This window comes from Cryptomeria japonica, chromosome 9 (assembly GCF_030272615.1).
Source record: "Cryptomeria japonica chromosome 9, Sugi_1.0, whole genome shotgun sequence".
In the NCBI taxonomy this organism is placed as follows: Eukaryota; Viridiplantae; Streptophyta; class Pinopsida; order Cupressales; family Cupressaceae; genus Cryptomeria; species Cryptomeria japonica.
This window is the reverse complement of record NC_081413.1, coordinates 401,375,354-401,395,029: the sequence shown is the minus strand read 5'-3', so window position 1 is coordinate 401,395,029 and position 19,676 is coordinate 401,375,354. Positions and strand designations below refer to the sequence as shown.

At 34.4% G+C, this 19,676-nt stretch overlaps 1 protein-coding gene across 2 annotated transcripts in view; it reads left to right on the top strand.

Moving 5' to 3' along the window:
* Positions 1–2,811: 2,811 nt before the first annotated feature.
* Positions 2,812–19,676, top strand: part of LOC131073154 (trihelix transcription factor ASR3) — a 31,822-nt gene continuing 14,957 nt past the window's right edge. Inside the window, exon 1 of one of the 2 annotated variants that reach the window (XM_058009542.2) lies at positions 2,812–3,078. The gene's annotated coding sequence lies outside the window, so the exon portion shown is untranslated. The other variant, XM_058009552.2, reaches the window with a different exon arrangement.

Genomic DNA, 19,676 nt, shown 5'->3' with positions numbered 1-19,676 from the left:
TGTAAGTACAAAAATTTACTGAAAGCATAAAAGAAGAGAGTCTCAATTTTGATCACCCATTGAAGGGGAGAGCATAATACCTATCCCTTTGAAGACACAAAAAACAAAGTTCTTTTATCCTTTCATTGCAATGATTTTCTATTCTAAGTGGAGATGTTGCTCCAAAAAGGCACGGGGTTAAGTTTTATCCTTCATAGCAATGTGTGAGAAAAGATAAAAGGAAATTGAGTTTGTTCTTTTTAAGAGCACCAAAAGGAAGTTTTCTATTCTAACCTATAGAGAAAATAACATTAGTAGACACATGGTGGTCTATCCAGCCTAATTTTTCTCAGTTACAGAGCTCTGTCTTTTCACAGGCAGAGATCAATTCTGATAAAAAGCAGAATTAAATTAAAACATAATGAAAAAAATCTAATCTAGCAATTGCAACCTAACTACTGAGCAAATGCGAATTGATATACCATCAAATGCGAATTACTGTTGTAGCAATTGCAAATTGATATAAAGTCAATTGCTCATCATTCAATTTTTTTTTTTTTTTGAATTTTTAAAAAATAGTAGAAAAAGACAGAAGATAGAGAAGTTATTCAACAATTATGTTATCCCACACCACCCGAGCCATCACATCAATGTCGTCGTAGAATTTGTACTTAGCTAACAAGCGATGGATATTTCTGTGATATTGGGCAATCTCTTCTTTTTCCTCAATCTCACGAAGCTCCCTTTCTGTCTTTAAGAGTCTTTGGTATGTTCTTTGTTCTCTCCTATGCTGTTTTTCCCTTCTTGCACTTGAAATTCTGAATGTTACCTTTCCTGCCATTGGATTAGATACATTTTATGCACAAAAAATGAAATCTCCAAAATTTAATGATTTTTCTGGGTTAGGAGCGCAAGATTACACAATAAAGAAGCGAGATTTTTAAAAAAAAATTTGCAACCCTTTTAGTCAATTGCGAGATGTTTTACCAATTGTGGTACAATATTTGAGCAATTGCGAATTTCTGTATATGCAAGTGCGAACTGAGGATTCTTGTGCACATACAAATTTGCAAAATCATTCAAAACAGAAAGTGAAGGTTAACATGCTTCACGTCGGGTTCACCAAATGTATCTAGGGGTAAAATAAGTGTAAATTACATAATCAGATATCAAAGAGCGAATCACAACTCTAATCTGATTAATTTTACTCCTAAATTACAATGGAATGATGCAAAATCAATTGAAATGAAAGAAAGATCTATCTAAAACTCCCTCAATTGACATAGCAAGGCTTCCATTTCTCTTCTCCATTATTGTTGATGTAAGTGGCTCTCAGGTATTGCACTGATTTGCTGCATAAGATGGACAATAGCTTTGAAGACTATGATTCTAGCTTGAATTGAGAAAATAGGTTGAATTTATAGATTTTCAATATAAAGGGGGTGAGAAATAAAACTCAAGTGTTGATTGATAGATAACCGATCTAGATTGATCAGTTAACAGAGTTGATTGATTTGTTAACTCAATAGATTGTAGAGTGAGCTAAATAGTTTGGCTAGTGAACTCAATTCATTGATCAGTAGACTAAATTGACTAGCTAGTTGACTGGATTGATTAGGGAGATGACTGATTAGATGGATTAGTAAAAAAAAAGGGGATTGAGAGTTAAAAAGGATGATTGATGAGTTAACTGATTTGATCAATTAGTTCTAATTTTAGCATGCGTCGTAGGATTTTGAAATTGAATTTGGACTTTCGAATGCTGAAAGGCACATGAAATTAATTGAAGTTCAGATTTGGTGAAATGTGAATTTGGAGGACATGAAATTAATTGGAATTAGAATTTGGGAGAAATGAAATGAAATTAGATGGAATTAATTGGAATTATAATTTGGGGAATTGGAGGAATTTAATTAATTAATTTAAATATAGGAAATTGAATTAATTACATAATAAAGATTATTTAACTAAGGAAAATGTCGCAATTAATTAAATAATTGATATTTAATCAATAATTGAGATAGCGTTAATTAATTAGAATGATGCAGAAGTTGAAATTGGACAATTAATAATGATTTGAATTGATTAGAAGAATAAGTTAGTTTAATTAAATAATTAAATAATTATTTAATTAAATAGATGAATAATTAGTGTAAGATCGATGAGATATTTTTAGGTGTCTACAGTCAATACATAATATATTGCAGCCAATATTTTATTATTTAAAAAGTGCTTGTTTTCTAGAAGAACGTGAAGGCCCCAAAAATGATTCAAACCTCCTCAACCAATCATATTGTAGATTGTCAAATTTTTAAACATTGTTCATTAAAAAAAATAAATATTAACAATTGATAACATTTGAAAACATTAAAATTTGCTTCAAAATGAAAAATTCTCACACTTGATTCATTAACAAATACAAATAAAAGATTAATTAGACTATTAAATGATTTGAAATGCGACAAACAAAACTAAAAATATATCCTTATATTTTAAATTTGAAACACAATATTTTTATTCTTATCCTCTATCCTCAATCTCCAACCATATAAAACATTAAAATTTAATTTTCATATATACTAACTTTATTATATTATACATATTAAATTTCATATAATAAATAAAATTCATTTACTCTTTTTTCCTTCTTTTATCTTGAGCACTTCATTACTTATAACCTTTTAGTATCTAATAACTTTCCAATTTTCTTCTTGCTTGCCTAATTAACATTTTTTTAAAATTAGAGTAAGCAAAACAAATACAAAATTAGCACTTCCTCTTACAAACAACACTTGCTTATAACCCTGCTTTAGTCTTGAATTATGTTTGATCTAAAATGATCATTGTCCTTTTATCTATTTAGAAGGTCGTCATATATTTTTATGGTAAAAATCCTCAAAAACAATCTTGTGAATGGTATGCACTAAAGCACACAGAATTTAATCTCAGAGATAAAAATCGAATTCCGACTCATTTTCAACAACCACAGATCCCTCCTTTCCTTTATCTAATTTGACAGCAACATATCCGAGCAAATTCACAACAGCTGTTGACAATATATTACGGATGTGTATTATTTCCTCAATTCTTACAAACCAGGTAAGGGTTCTCCTCCTCCAATTTGCTTTACAATTTTTAAAAATTAAGGATGGGTACCCACTTGGCTGTTACGAGATTTAATTTTTCAACGTCAAATTTTAATATAGTGGTAGCCAAACACAGTGAACATACTTGAAGCTCAACATATGCCCTTGTTTTGCCTGGTTGGGTATCCAATTCGAGAATCTTCACTGTCTTCAAAAGAAGAGTCGCAGATTATCAAAGCTTTTGCTTTTTAGGCAATTGGGTAATATATGAATTGAATCATCACCGAAGCCTTTTTAATTACACGGTACGAAAGAAGGTTCATAGTGATGAACCCTAACTGATATTGTTTTATTTCATGGAATTGTAACAAGAAAATTCAGCTCAGCTGCATATCACCCACATTATCTGTAATGCATGATCATGATTCATTATTATGATTAGCTTTACTGCATGCATGCCTTTCGAGGAGTAGTACAAAAACACTGTATGACTAATGTACACGGATGTGCTAGGAACTCTGGCAAACAAGTTATATTAGGGCATACAATAAATTTTACTTGCTTTTTTGGATAGCTTAGGTCAACGTTGATCCACCCCCTCACGTAAATTTTTAACCTGAATCGAAAATCCTGTATGAAATTTTACCTGCTTTGTTACCTTCGGTTGAAAATAACTTCATATCATTTTTCCCATTGTTTTTTTATTTTTTGTATCCCTTGTATTTTGTTCTCTTATAAACATGGCTACTATGATAGAGTACATTAAGGATTGCTTATGTAAAAATCCCTTGCAAAATAACAATTGTCTATAAAAAGCATTCAGACATGTTTTTTCAAAATCCTTTGTAATTCATTTCAAATGGACTTCCTACATGATTTAGGCGGTTATGGGTGAACGGAAATGAATTAATTTGAACATGTAAGTTACCTACATACTAATCTTTTAGGCTTCTAGTTACCTAATGTAAGCAGACTTCTACTTTGGAAATTCTGGTGTCATGGCGTTCAGAATCTTTGTGGCATTTGTGTTTTAACATAAGCTTCTATAATTTAATCATGATGGTTTGTCAAAAACAATCGCGGGAACCTCTTGATTAATTAGAGAAACTGCAAAATTCCAAGTGTGTATACACACATATCTAAAGTGCTCAAGCACTCCCCTTATCCAGAGTCCACTGAAAAGGACTTTGCTAAACATTAAGGTCTCCCCCTACAGGGGCATGCCTTTTTTTTGTTCCGATTAATATGTCTCTTAATTTGCATGTGACTCCAAATCCCTCAATATCTAGTTTACTGGTTTATGGCATAAGATATTATCCATGAACATTAAGAAATATTTTTCTATTCTTAATTCCCCTTACTGATGACATTTAAGTTCAAAAATAGTAAATGTAAGATCATTATATTGGGTTCGAGAGGAAAGTGTTGCTGCGTAGGAATCTTCACAATGTGTACTAGGACCACAAAACTGATACAGGGACCAACTGTAAACTGCTAAGAATCTTGTAACTATGATGAAGAATATAGAGAGGTAGAGTTTGTTGGGGATAAGGGTTATTCAGTACTCTCAACTATTTCTATGGAGCTTAATTGGAGAATTTGCCTCTTATCTATGAGGACTTGTCAGGTTCAAGGGTCTGTGTTGGTTAACGGATTTGGTTTCTCAAAATAACACAAGCAAATGACTCCTACTGCCCAACAGAGAAACCCAAATAAACCAACAGTTGGGTAAACTATATAATTTGCTTATACTAGCTTCCCTCTGAATTCTTATGTGTTACAGCTCCCACTTAGGACTAAACTAAAGCCATTCTTTATTTTAAATGTAATTTTTTTGGTATGCTTTTAAATTGAAAGCAGAAAAGGCATCTAATACTTGTTCATCACCATGATACAAGCATGCAACAAATTAAAAGAGGGAGGAATGCATAAAATATTGAAAATGTGTCTCAAAAACACTTTTAATTTTCCCTCAACACAAACACTGAGAATATTTGAAACCTTTTCACAAAAAGACTATCACCAATCTTTAATCAACAGATTAATAACTGATAATAGGAATAAAATCATGAATCTGATAATTTCTGAATCAAGATATTCTCCTTGCGAATTTAGCACACAGACTATACTATCATAAAAAAAGCATCTTATTCTTCGTACACAGACCAAAAGAAGATAATTCAGAAACCCAAACTCAATTTATCTTTTTCATTAAACTGTTAGAACTTCTCTGAAAAATGGCAACACAGTAATAAATCTCTCCAAAATGATAATTCAGAAACCCAAACTCAATTTATCTTTTTCATTAAACTGTTAGAACTTCTCTGAAAAATGGCAACACAGTAATAAATCTCTCCAAAATCCGGACTCTTCAAATTTTTGCAAAATACCTATTTATAGACTACAAAATGTAACTGCTGTCCTTTGAGTAACGTATTCTTTTAAAGAATCAGTTTTCTAAAATAAGTCTTTTTGAATAATCAGCATCCACTTTTAAATATAAAGACCTTTTAAACAATAAACACCTAAACTAAAGTCTCTTTTTTAAGGCAAAACAAATTAAAGCATTGAAATATTGAAGGATTAATCAAGATTGAGCTGGTGGAGCGATAGCTATCTGAACAGGTGGAGGCAGTTGGGAGGCTGCAAGCCGTTCCTTGAAATCTCTATATGTCTTCAAAAATGGAGCCAATTCTGCATGCCTGGGAATGGCAATGGATTTCAATCTAATGTCCCAAATTGCTTTTCCCTTTTTGATCTTATCTATTTTGTCTTATATATTTGTAGGTTGATCAATATTGCAGTTACGACAAGCACTAATGTTTACAATTTTCTGAAAGTTATCTGTTAGCCAATTTGGCTATTTTTGCAAGCACTTTGTTGCATTCCTCCATTACTTTATCTAACCTGTCAATACACTGCTTCACATGCTGACTCGTCCATTTTAAAGCCTCTGACCAGATTGTGCATCTTTCATCATTTAGATTTGTTAAGATATTCTCTCTAACAGCACTTTGAGCATCCATTGTGGCAATCTCATTTAATTCAACAAGTATCTTATCCCATGCAACTTCATCTTGTTTCAATCCATGAATCTCAGATTGAATAAGTTTCTTTAATTGCAGGATATTATCATATACGGTTTTGGTCTTTTATAGGTATGGAGGGCCTTTAATAAAAATATCTGCAATCCATTCTCTTGTTATTATACCAAAAGAGCTATCTTCCTGTACTTTTTTGAACATGGAATGAGCACTTGGAGAAGTAAGATCTAAATTATCTTGAGTTTGTGAGACTCGCAATACAAAAGGATCAATAAAAATTCTTTAGGCAGTTTGTCAGGACATGTATATGTCCCTTAACTATTTGTCCATCTTATCCCTTTCAGATCTTTTCAATATTCTACTGGCAATCACCTGGAAATTATGATTGTCTCCTTCTTTGCTTGGTGGCCCTAAGTCTACTCTTAAAAGTTTAAAACATTGAAATCATCGGGTGTGGCTTTACTGGGTTCTTTATCTGTTATGCGTTGAGCAATTTCTATATAGTCATTACCGGTATCCTCATATTCCATCAATCTGGATGTCGTCTTCAACTTTTTAGCCTTTGGGGTTCTCTGAAGTAATTTCCCCACTATATTATTATCGGACATCCTGAATGGTACCATTTTCTCTTTTTTGTTAACGAAGATTCCAACCAGGACGGAGTTCTTGTAGATTCTGTTTGAAAAGACATACTAGGGGTGGAAAAATGAAGAGCTCTCCTCAAATTGGAAGCCTTATTAGTCTTCTATTGACCAAATGGCAAACTTAAGGAGGCCTCGTGTCCTTGAACTCCTGCTGATAGCTCATCTTCTTCTAGAGGATTTGCCAGAGACATCATTAATGCCAGAGACATCCCGACTGAGTCTATACAATACAATCTATTTGACACTGAATCTCATCCAATTCCTCATTCTTACTTCATACTCGTCTGCATTGTCAGCCTGAAAATCTTCTAGGTGAGGAACATGGTGAAATGATGAACTTAGACACAAGTTGTTCTTGATATAATCCTTCTTGTCAAAGGGAAACCTTCTCTCATACATGGAACAATTATATTTAACAATTGCTCTCTCCAAATTCAAGGCATCAGATTGTGAATCACAAGAATACAATCTTACCCTAATAGGAAAAGAGTTACCAACTTTCTTTCCTTGAGAACAATTTTTTTTCACTTAAGCTATTTGTCTGCTCACTTCAATCAAAACAAATTTATCCTCTGGGTGCCTAGGCAATTTGTGAGGTAACCCATCATAGCTGGCTATCCAAATGTATCTGAACCTTTGATATTGAATAATATAGTTGCCATAGGTGTTAATTAAAGTTTTGGCTTCAGAAGAGATTCTTTGAGCAATATCTCCTTGCAATTCCCTCACCAATCTCATGGTAAACACATCGTTTACCCGCCTGAAGTTCTTGTAACTCTTTGCTAATTGAAGCTCTAGATAATAATCATACATTTGAATGCTATCATCAAATTCTTGCACGTGGTTTAGCCCAAGCCATGGGCGAGTAGTAGCTAGGGCATAGAATGGGTAAGAAGACATGTAGAAGGTCTTATGAAAGATAAAATTGGTGAAGGCAAAGTGTAGTCTGTCTGAAATCAAACTAGCACAATCCAGGTAAAGCTTCCCGACACAAACGCCTTGTACAAAGAAATACATCCAGTCCTAGAAATCATGAGCCTTCTCATTTCTGCACAGCCTGTGTAATAACACTATAATGTCTGCAATGTCATCTTGAAAGTATGACTCATGTAGATATCCTAGCAGATGAGACCTCCTCTTCTTTGGAATTGCTAGTCATTCCTTTGCAATAACGTTTTTTATAAACTTTCTTCTTCTCAGAGAAATAGTGAGACAAAGCAAAGTCCCAAATTGCGTATTCTTCTCTTTCCGGCAACCTTAAACTGGCACTAATGGTGTCTATATCTATTGTGATCAATGGCTGGTTATTAACAGTCCTAATTTCCCTGGTCTCTGGATTGGAGTGATTGATACATTCTAAAACCAGGTCCGTACACTAAACTAAAACTGGAAACCATGCTGCTTGTACTAGACCACTTTCTATCAATCTTTGGGTAATTGGGTGCCTGTTGGGAGCATTGATTTTCCTTTGAAAATCTTCTAGGTTAACATGTCCTAGTTTTGTGTCCCTGACCTCGGGTAATTGACTTTCTAGTCCTGTTAGTTGTTCATACCCCTGGTATTTATACCTCATTTTGTCCTGTAACAGTGGAGAAAGAAAGCGACAACTTTTGGAAATTTTCTGGCAGCACCTCCCCTTACTTTCTCCCTTTCCAAGTGTGCAAATAGTAAAATTTTATGGCTAACTATTAGGAAGGAAAAATTTGAACTTACAGTTTTGAGCTTGATGTTGGCCGTTGGTGCTCTCCGTGGAATTTTTACTTATTGTTTCTTTCTGCTCCTCGAGAAAACCCTTTCTTTGTTCTTCACCAATCTATTTGTTCACAAATGGGGTTTGAAATGCCATTGATAACTATATAAAAGAGTTCATTAATAGCCTTTGCCCTTTTGTACTAGTCATTAATTGTTGATGATGTTTTTAGGGCTCTTTTAGTAATCATGTTGGAATTTTATTAGGTTTTAGGAACTAATGCTTTCACCGCTTTTCAATTTCTGCTCATTCCTTCCTTTGTTGGCAACTTCGGTAGTTCTACAAACTCTCTGTTTTGCTGACGCACCTTTTATTTCATCATCGACACATGAAATTATTATGAAAATCTTTTCGGCAATTTCATTTGTTTTGAAAACCTTTCATTTTGTTGACATTTACTTAATGTTAAGCTCAAAACTTAGTCATTGAAAAGCCCCTTTATGTGAACTTTGTTGGGGATTTCATGAGTTCTATGAACTTCATCTTTTGCTGCCACTGCATTTGATTTCCAATGCAAACTTTTGTTGGTGGAGTCTTCACCTTTGTTAACTTTGTCAAGGGTTTCACAAGCTATGTTAACTCTTCAATATACCGACAATGGGACCTTCCTTTATACTTTGAACTTTGTATTCTTCGAACATTTTAATTCTTCTTTTGAACTATGTCTAAAGTTTTATGAGTTTTGATAACTCCTAAAATTGCTGACATATAAAGGCCTGATAGGCTTTACGGAGGTTTTGAATGTTATTTGAAATTTCGAAGTTACCGACACGGAGTAAAAGATTGACACAAGGAGGAAAATATGACGAATTCGGGAGTTATCACTTTGACTCAAAAAAGATAGCAAAACTTTGTCGATTACCGACTTAGTTGGCAAAACCTAACAAACTATTGACAAAGTTATCAGAAATATGCAAAGTGCCGACATGATTAAAATTGACTAAGTATGGGGACTTATAGAGAACAAAGACTTCAATGCAATACTTTAAGATACTCAAATGCATCAGAACATTTTTGCCAAGATAAGATGAAAATTTATGACTATGGTCAGGAGACTCAGGACAAGGTAACAGTTGGCTCTTATTGGGGACGTAGACTGCCAAGTATAAAGCAATGAACCTATAATCTCTGGTTACAAAATGGGCGATAGAGGCAAATGGAAGACAAATTGAAGGGACCAAACACAAAACACCAAAAATGAGACAAAAAAGAAACAAAGATAAACAACTAAACTACTATGATACAGGGCAAGAGACACCTGCTTCGCAGTTGATACAGCTTGAGATCTTGCCCATTGTATGGAAAGGGTAAGACTGTGCCATCAGGATATGTGAGGTTAAATGCATTGAGTCCACATACCTGATAAATCTTAAATTGTCCTTTCTAGAGTGAATCAAATTTCCCATGGGCTCGCTTCGGTTCTCTTCTTTTATCCCATAGCAGCACCATGTTTCCTTCCATAAATTTTCTCGGCCTTTCTCTTTGATAAAAGACCTTCTTGACTCTTGCTTGATGTAAAGTGATATGGTCCACCATATTAGCTCATTGTTCCTCTATCTTTGTAAGGTACATGATCTTCTTTTCCAAGGAATCTTGAAATTCCTGATCTTCAATTAGTCTGCAATTTAGATGCGACCAATTCTAAAGGTATGGGTACTTCAGATCGATCTCGTAGACCAACTCAAAAGGTGACATACCTATAGCTCTCATTGGGGTAGTTCTATTAGCCCATAACACCTCATACAATTTTTTATGCCAGTCCTTTTGATTGTCACTTACCAATTTCTTCATTATTGCAACTACATTTTTGTTGCTTGATTCTGCGTGTCCATTGCCTTGTGGGTAATAGTCTGAAGAATCTGAGAGTGATATACCGTGTTCATAGCAAAAATAAGTAACTTTAGTTGAAGATAAACTAGTTGCATTGTTAGTAACGATCTTTAATGATACCCCAAAACGAACCACTATGTTTTCTTTAATAAAGTCACACTACACCATAAGTAGTACATTTCACTCGTATAGCTTCCACTTATTTGGTAAAGTAATCTATAGCTACAAGAATATGGGTATGTCCAACACTTGAAATTGGATTAACCGGCCCTATGAAATCTAAACCCCATTGTTGAAAAGGTTCTTCAATAACCACCGGTTTAAGGGGTAAAGCTACTAGCTGTGGCCTCCCTGCAAACTGCTTGCACTTTTCACATTTTGCCACCCACTGATATGCATCTTTAAATATTTTGGGCTAGTACTAACACTGACTTGAGATTTTGAAGGCTGTTACTGTTGAGAAAAGTGTCCTCCACATGCTTCATCATGAAATGATTTTAGGAGTTTTGTTGTTGTTCCTTAGCTACACATCTCAAGAAAGTGCCATCAAGACCTTTCTTGTATAAGGTATCATTTTAGATCACATATTTTGTTGCTTTTAATCTTAGGTTCTGCTTTTCCTTCATAGACAGATGTTCTGGACATTCACCGTAGGTAAGATAGTGTGCAACATTGGAGAACCAAGGATCTTATAGACTTACAAACAAGGCAATGGGCATTTCTTCCTCCTCTGCTGACTTATTTTCTGCAATTAATTTACACAAACCCTGTCCTTTGACCAACTTAGTGGGCTTAATGTCTAGATCATACTCTTGTACTTTAGCAATCCAAGCTCCCCTTATGTTGCCTCCTACTTTTTGCTGAGTTAAATTACTTTTAACAAAAGAATTAGGGATGTATACAATAGAATGAGAATGTAGATTACAAAACCTCAACTGTTTGACAACTTTCACCATAACAAAGGCTTGTTTTTCTGTTGGAGAATAGTTTAATTCATTTTTCTTCAAGGGGAAGCTCATGAAAGCAATCAGAGCTTCTATGCCCTAATCATTCTTCTGTAAAAGGATTGCAGACATAGTGTGATCGGATGCATAATAGTAAATAATGAAATCCTTTTGAAAATCAAGATGCACCAGGATTGGCGCTTGTGCAATTGCTCCTTTAATCTCTTCGAAAGCTTTCCTTCCATTTTCACTCCATCTAAAAGCCCATTTCTCTTTCATCATATAAACAATGTTTTTAGTTATTTCTGAAAAATTGGGTACACATTTCCTTAGAAATTTACCTGTCCAAAGAACAATTTCACTCAGGTTCTATTTGTTGGTAAACTCAATTGCTTGATGGTTCTCACTCTCTCGGGATCTATTTTAATGCCTTCTTTGGAAACTGTGTACTAGTAACTCTGACACAAGACAAATTTTTTCGGATTCAGAGATATCCCATGATCCCTGCACCTCTGCAAGATAGTTTTTATATCCCTTAAATGATCTTTCCTCTTTTTAGAGAAAATAGTTAAATCATCAAGATATATAACGATAATCTTGTTTTTTAAATCTCCAAAGGATAAATCCATAGCTTGTTGGAAAGTCGCACCAGCATTGATAAGACCAAATTGCATACAGTAATAAGCCGAGGTGCCCCATGGAGTAGTGAAAGCAGTTTTGTGTTGGTCTGATTCTTCAATGCTGATTTGATTATATCTTGAGAACCCATCAAGCATAGACATCATCTCAGCCCCATCAATAGTTTTTAAAATGTGATTCATGATTGGCAAGGGTTAATTATCTTTCAAACTGGGCCGATTTAGATATCTGAAATCTACACAAATTCTTATTTCTTTATTTTTCTTATGTACAGGCACAATATTAGCAATCCATGTAGAATGATGGATTGGGTATATGATTCTTGCCTTTAACATCTTGTCTATTTCTTTGAAAATCACATTAGCTATCATGGGGTTATATGTCCTATATTTTTGTCTAAAAGGAGTTGCTCTTGGCTTTAGGGGAATGCTATGTCATAGCTGGCCATCCATAAAATTCTTAAGATTTGTGTAGCTCCAAGAAAAATAAGATTTGCGTAGCTCCAAGAAAAAACATCTGTGAACTCCCTAAGCAGCTCAATCAAATTGCTTATTTCTTCAAGAGTACAACACTTTCCAACACATACCGTCTTAGAATTATCTGCTTCACCAATGCTCACAAATTCATATTCTCCAGAACTATTGACAGACATAGACATTCTTTTTTTTTATATACTTACCATGTCTGTCAAATAGCTTTTCTAATGAGACGAGACCTTTGGGAATTTTATTACCTTTCAACTGTACAGCTCCTTCTGAGCAAACTTTTTCATCCTGGTAATATTCTCTACACTCGGAATTGCTACCAGTGAAGTTGCGAAAATACTTGAGTTCTCCAAAAAGGCTTGAATTTGTTTATCACTTTCGAACACTTGCCACGAGTACATTAGGCCTGTACATTACTTCAACCCCGTACTCACTGTCTTTGAAATCAAGGTAAGGTAATAACAATGAAGCTGACACTGCAAGGGCTCTTGTGTTACGTTCCCTCGGTACTGCCTCTATTGAAAAAGCATCAAAAGCTTCTATCTCATCCCACACACAATTTCTATAATGTTTGAGCCTTTCGTTTTTGACTGCAAAGATCTTCTTGACTTGTTTTACAATTAGTTTTGCGTCTTCGACAGCCTTAACTTTCCTGATTCCTTTCTCTTTGGCTGTTGCAATTCCAAGTAGTAGGGCTTCATATTCAGCTGTGTTTCGGTGTTTTTGAATTCCAATTTGTAGGAAAAAGGAAACCTTTTACTATTATGAGGGACTAAAACAACACCCACTCTTGAACTAGAATTGGAAGAACTACCATCAAATTCTAACATCCATAATCTTGAAGAAGTCTCTTGTTATAAAGTCTCTTTTCTTTCATTATTGCCTGTGAATATCATATAATTACCAAAATCAGTTTCCTCATACAAAATTTGAGATTTAGGGTCATTCTTAAGAATACTAAACTTAGCTTTAGGTTCTGGTTCTAAATGGACCTTCACGTTTCCCAAAGGAATCAATGCATGGACCAATCCAGTTGTATTTCTCCTCCTAAATCTCTGCAAAAGCTCCTACTCAATACATACCATAGCTTGTTGGTATGTCAGCTACTAGTATGGTCAGTCTCAATCTTTTACCAAGATATGCAGCCAAAGAAACTTGAGCATCTTTGATTTGACCCGCTAGTAGGACTTGTTTTGAATCCATAGAGTAGCACTTTCCAAAGGTTTTGGTTAGAGTCAATCCAAGGGCCCTTGCTACTGAGGAAGGCATGACATTGTCCGATGCTCTCGAGTCAATCATGCAATTGCTCAACCTATGACTATTAATAAACAAGGACACATTGAATGCGTTGGGTTTAAGATCTGATTGAGTCAGAGAATGACTTCTATTATTGGACAACAGGCTAGAGGTAGAATTCTTGTTATCAATGATTTGGTTATCAACAAGGTGATTTTCAGATTGGCCGCCCTTGACATATCTAACAAATACTCAGCAGGAGAAATCTGAAGTCTAGATGTTTTACAAAATTCAACTACATCAAAAGAGCTTTTATTTTTATCAGCAGATTTAGAACTAGTGTTCTTGTTAAGAATTAGAGGAGCTTTTGGGATATCGGAAGCACTATTCTTTGTATTGCAGGAAGGTTTCTGCCAGTTAGATGTACCTTTATGATTTGCACTTTGCTGTCCTCTTGTCGGCACCATGCAAGAAGAATCTTCAAGAGTTGTGATTATATCTCCACCTCTTTTGGAGTCTGATTCGTATTCGAAAGTTAACTTCAGAGTCAATAGTATTTAGTGGTACATCTTCTTCATTTACCACCTCTTCTATGACCTTTCTCATCGCTGTCATTTGCATGAATCTTGTCAATGCTGGACAAGAGGAGCCATCATGATCTGTTGTCAGATGAAATGTGCACATGTTACCTTTCCCAGAATTAGGTGGTGCCTCTATTGTCAGCCTCTGTTGTACACAAGGGAGTTGAGCCTGTCTATGATTACTTTCCATTTGCTGGTTAAAGCCCTTTCTAGTACCATTGTAAAGATTTGACTGTTGGAAAGGAGAATTAATTTTTGGAATCTACCTCTTTAGAGCTATTATATTATTAGCTAACCTTTGATACATAAGATCTGTAGAAGTCGATGGTTGAGCATTGTGAGATTGTAATTCTTTTTTCCACTTTCCCACAGTTATGAAGTCATCTTCGAGTTCAGCTGCCATAGCCTAGGCTTCGCTAAATTAGCAACTCTGGCTCTTCTCAAGTGGAAGCTAATATTAGGGGGCATTGAATTAATGAAGAAACCTTTTTGATTTTCAGGAGTAGGTCTCTTCGCTAGTGGGATCTTATTCACAATCCTATTAAAATTTAGCCACAAACTCTCTCATAGGCTCATATATTTCCTTTTTTAACTGTGCCAATTGTGCCAATAATGAGTGCTTGTCTTCAGCACTCTTAAATCTGTTCTCAAACCATGTTCTCATATCATTCCAATTGGAGATTGATGCATTGGGTAAGTGGTAGAACCATTCAGTTGCTGCATCATTAAGAGTTTCAACAAACAACCTAACAGATACATCCTCATGTTGAACACCCAACACTCCACAAGCAGCATAGAAGGCATTGATGTGTTCATCAGTTGAAATTTTAGCATCTCCCCTGAATTTGGGAAGGTTCTTCCTTAAACCTTTTGGTAAATCATTTAATTCTTGTCCCAAATTTAAAGGAACAATTGCTGCTCTCCATGGGATTGGTAATGGCTGAGCCATTTGTAATACAAGAGGAGTTAAATTTATAACAGGAGGAGGGACTGTGCCGTGTAAAGTAAGGGCTTGAAAAACAGTGGTCTCAACCGTACTTCTCAGTAGTTGAGGAGGTTTACTTTTCAACCTTCTGGCAAGTAATAAAGAAGTAGGAAAATTAATTCTTTGAAGTGCTTCAAAAATTGAGTCAATTACTCCCCTGGTTCTTTCACTTTGTATATCTTCGGGACTCCAGTTTATTTCAAACTTAGTTTCTAGGTGGTTGTCTTAGATTTCTTTCTTGGGGAAACAATAACCACAGGAAACCTTTCAATTACTCTTTCAAAGACTACCACTGGATTTTGTGCTTCTTCTTCTTATTCCAATACCATATTCTCTCTCATATATTTAGCAACATTCCTTCTATTTCTCCAAGCTAAAGTGTTCAATTGAGAAATAATATCTTCTTGTTCCGCATGTACCCAATCTAAACCAAATTGGAGGAGAGGGAACACATTTTCGTGTGGAAGAACCATTTTAATTCATTATAGACTACCAACCTTAAATTGTCTGTTTGATTCTCCAGTGGAGTCGCCAAAAATCTGTTGGTTAACAGATTTGGTTTCTCAAAATACCACAAGTAAATGACTCCTATTGCCCAACAAAGAAACCCAAATAAACCATCAGTTGGGTAAACTATTCAATTTGCTTATACTAGCTTCCCTCTGAATTTTAATGTGGTATAGCTCCTACTTATGACTAAACTAAATCCATTCTTTAATTTTAAATGTAAAGATTTTGGTATGCTTTTAACCTGAAAGCAGAAAAGGCATCTAATACTTGTTCATCACCATGATACAAGCACACAACAAATAAAAAAAGGGAGGAATACGTAAATATTGAAAATCTGTCCTGAACAACTCTTTTAATTTTCTCTTAGCACAAAGACTGAGAATATTTGAAACCTTTTCACAAAAAGACTATCACTAATCTTTAATCAACAGATTAATAACTAATAATAGGAATAAAATCATGAATATGTCAATTTCTGAATCATGATATTCTTCTTACGAATTTAGCACAAAGACTATACTATCATAAGAAAAAGCATCTTATTCTTTTTACACAGACCAAAAGAAGATAATTCAGAAACCCAAACTCAATAAATCTTTTTCATTAAACTATTAGAACTTCTTTGAAAATGGCAACAAAGTACTAAATTTCTCCAAAATCCGAACCCTTCAAATGTCTCAAGACTCAAAATACCTATTTATAGACTACACAATGTAATTTCTGTCCTCTGAGTAACAGATTCTTTTAAAGAATCAGTTTTCTAAAATAAGTCTTTTGAATAATCAATGTCCAGTTAAATATAAAAACCTTTTAAACAATAAACATTTAAACTAAAGTCTATTTTTTAACACAACTGTGTATGGTGAAAAGTGGATAATGGAAACAACAATATTGAAAGACTAAATGAATTCAACAACAAAACTTTAGCCTAACAACAACAAAGATCCACCATAACGTATGAAGATTACTTAAGACAATGCAAATCAACAAAATCACAAAGATTATACCATCACATGTCCACTAGGGCTTGAATCTCCATTCTTCCTATCTCCATTGATCTTGCTTGATATATTTGTTCTCAGATTTTATGTGTGCACAAGAGCTCAACAAAGAACGGAAATGTGGTTGAAAGCTTGATCACAAAAATGCTTGATTGCATAAGATTGATTAGAATGCTAGGAGGGTTGATAATGAAAGAAGCATCCTCTTATAAAGAAGACACTGTAAGAAATGGAGGGATAAGATTAAGAGGTGTAAAAGATAGATGGTCGGCTAGGATTAAAGGGTAGGTAGAAGAAATAAAAAAATAATAAGAGGGTAGGTAGTATAGGAATTAAAAGATGAATGACATGTGTCATGGGTAGAAAAGGCTAATGAATTAATTAAATAAATAAAGATTTATTTAATTAATAGAAGAAGTGGGATTCAATTAAATAAATAAAATATTTATTTAATTTAGGGGAAGGACAAATTAAATAAATAAATATATTTTTATAAATGAAGAAAAAGGCTAGAAAAAGATAAATGAATTAATTAAATAAATAAAAATTTATTTAATTAATAGAAGAATTAGGATAAAATAATTAAATAAATAAAAAATATTTATTTAATTAGACAAGACAATTTTAGGTGTCTATAACAACAAATAAAATGATTGAAATATTAAAGGGCCAATTAGGATTGAGCTGGTGGAGCGGTAGCTGTCTGAACAAGTGGAGGCGGTTGGGAGGTTGCAAGCCGTTCCATGAAATCTCTCTGTCTTCAAAAGTGGAGCCAATTCTGCATGCTTGGGAATGAAAATGGATTTCAATTTAATGTCCCAAACTGCATTTCCTGTTTTGATCTTATCTATTCTGTCTTGGATATTTGTAGGTTAATGAATATTGCAATTAAGACAATCGCTGAGGTTTACAATTTTTTGAAAGCTATCTCTTTCAAACGTTCTTTTATCATCAGAGAGAGACTTAATGCCATTCTGAAATTCTTCCTTGATTTGATCTATTGATGTCGCCTCATTGCTAGTCTTCTTTCTCAACCTACAAACAACACTGTTAGCCAATTTAGTTATTTCTGCATGCACTTTGTTGCATTCCTTCATTACTTTATGTAACTCGTCAATACACTACTTCTCAAGCTGACTCCTCCATTTTAAAGCCTCGGACCATATTGTGTATCTTTCATCATTTAGATCTATTAAGATATTCTCTCTAACAGCACTTTGAGCATCCATTGTGGCTATCTCATTTATTTCAACAAGCACCTTATTCCATGCGACTTCATCTTGTTTCAATCCATGAATCTTAGATTGAATAAGTTTCTTTGATTGTAGGATATTATCATATGCTATTTTGATCTTTTCTAGAAATGGATAGCCTTTAATAAAAATATCTTCAATCCATTCTCTGGTTATTTTACCAAAAGAGCTATCTTCTTGTACCTTGTTGAACATGGCTTGAGCACTTGGAGAAGTAAGATCGAAATTATCTTGAGTTTGTGAGACTGGCAATACAGAAGGATCAATTAAATTCTTTAGGCAGTTTGTCAAGATGTCTATATGTCCCTTAAGTTCGTCTTTGTCCATCTTTTTTTTTTTATATCTTTCCAATATTCTATTGGCAATCACCTAGAAATTATGCTTGTCTCCTTCTCTACTCGGTGGCCCTAAGTCTACTCTTGAAACATTGAAATCATCGGGTGTAGCTTGACTGGGTTCTTTATCCTTTATGGGTCAATCAGTTTCTATATTGTCATTGCTAGAATCCTCATCTTCCATTGATCTGGATGTTGTCTTCAACCTTTTAGCCTTTGGGGTTCTTTGATTTAATTTCCCCACTATATTGTTATCAGGCACCTTGAATGGTACCATTTTTCTCTTCTTTGTTAATGAAGATTCCAACCAAGATGGAGTTCTTGTGGAATTTGTTTGAGAAAACATACCAGGGGTGGAAAAATGAAGAGCTCTCCTCAAAGGGGAAGCCTTATTAGTTTTCTATTGACCAAATGGGAAACTTGGGGAGGCCTTGTGTCCTTGAGCTCCTGCTTGTAGCTCATCTTCTTATAGAGGATTTGCATTTAGAATCTCCACTACAAAATCTTGCTCCTTATTCTATGAAACACCTGAGTCTAGTAAAGGACCACCTCCACATGTTTTCTTAGTTGTTTTATTTTTATTGGGATCTTCCCCATTTCCTCCACCAAGACTTCATTATGCTGCATGTTGCTGTGAAGATAGCCTCACATTGGTTATTGAGGCTACAGTGTATGGGTAAGCTTGTGTACTTGTCGATAGAGCTCCTTTAGTGCTTGTTTTTGCACTATCTCCCTTTTTCTTAGGTATCCATTCTTGTGTTCTCCTCAAGACAACAACAGTCCCAGTTTGTAAATCATTGGGTTCCCTTAAACTCCAATCTATACAAATAATTTGTGAACCATGAATCTATGAATAATAAATTGTATCAACTAAATCAGATTCATCATCATTAATGCTAGAGACATCCCAATCGAGTCTATACAATAAAATCTGTTTGACACTGAGTCTCATCCAATTTCTCATTCTTTCTTCATATTCGTTTGCACAGTCAATTGAGAAATCTTCTAGTTGAGGAACATGATGAAATGATGAACTCAGACACAAGTTGTTCCTGATACAATCCTGACTGTCAAAGGGAAACCTTCTCTCATACATGGAACAATTATATTTAATAGTTGCTCTCTCCAAATTCAAGGCATCAAATTGTGAATCACAAAAATACAATCCTAACTTAATAGGAAAAGAGTAACCAACTTTCTCTTTGAGAACAAATTTTATTCACTTCAGCTATCTTTTTGCACACCTCAATCAAAACAAATTTATCCTCAGGGTACCTAGGCAATTTGTTAGGTAACTCATCATAGCCAACTATTTTGTTAGATTAATGTATTGTTTCTTTAATGGTCATCTAGTTGTCTAGTTTGCTTAAGTAG